The sequence below is a fragment of the Takifugu flavidus genome, chromosome 11, assembly GCF_003711565.1.
Source record: "Takifugu flavidus isolate HTHZ2018 chromosome 11, ASM371156v2, whole genome shotgun sequence".
NCBI classification, from domain to species: domain Eukaryota; kingdom Metazoa; phylum Chordata; class Actinopteri; order Tetraodontiformes; family Tetraodontidae; genus Takifugu; species Takifugu flavidus.
Genome location: NC_079530.1, coordinates 10,673,956 through 10,674,995, shown reverse-complemented (window position 1 = coordinate 10,674,995; position 1,040 = coordinate 10,673,956).

Below are 1,040 nucleotides of genomic sequence, written 5' to 3'. Positions count from 1 at the left end.
CGAATTAAGTAGGGTTATGGTTGGGTTAGGGTTAGAGGTTAGGGTTGGGTTAGGGATTAGGGTTAGGGTTAGTGGGTTAGAGTTAGTAGGTTGGGTTAGGGGGGTAGGGTTAGTGTAGGGTTAGTTGGTTAGGGTTAGAGGTTAGGGTTAGTGGGTTAGGGTTGGGTTAGGTTAGGTTTGGGTTGGGTTAGGGGTTAGGGTTAGTTTAGGGTTCGGGGTTAGAGTTAGGGTTAGGGTTAGGGTTGGGTTAGGGTTTAGGTTAGGGTTCGGGGTCAGGAGGTGAAGGTTAGGGTTCGGGGTTAGGTTAGACTTTTCTTCATCTTAGGTATTAACTGTACTTTAAATTAATCCATTTGGTTCCTTAGTACCCAATTTCAATATCCAAAATCTTTCCCTCTTTTTTTGTTCCCAATCTGTCCAATTAATATTCCTTTGTAGACCAGCCATTCCCAATAATGCAAAGCCATGATTCAAAAATGTTGAACTAAAGGTGTGTCCACTTCCTTTTTGTTTCTGATATTATATCTATGATGTGCGCGTGTGTGCACCTGAGCTGAGGGGCAGCTGGGAGAAGGTTCCCTGAGCCTCCCTGCTGAAGTAACCAGGAGGGTTAGAGTTAGGGTTAGGGTTGGAGTTAGGGTTAGGGTAGGGATGGAGTTAGGGTAGGGTTATATGCATGTGTGTGTGTCTGTGTGTGAGTGAGTGTGAGAATGAGTAAGTGTGTAAGTAAATGAGTTCCTAAAGCACACACGCGCACTTACGCACACACGCGCGCACATAAGCGCACTTACGCGTACATAAGCGCACTTACGCGCACTTACGCGTACATAAGCGCACTTACGCGCACGGCGCGCGCACTTACGCGTACATAAGCGCACTTACGCGCATACACGCGCACATAAGCGCACATGTGCGCATAGTTGCACGTAATGTTTTTTAACGTAATATTTTGAAAGCTCTAATGTGCATGTGTGAGTGTCGTGTGTGAGTGAGTGTGAGAATGAGTGAGAGAGGGTTGGGTTAGGGTTTGGGTTAGGGTT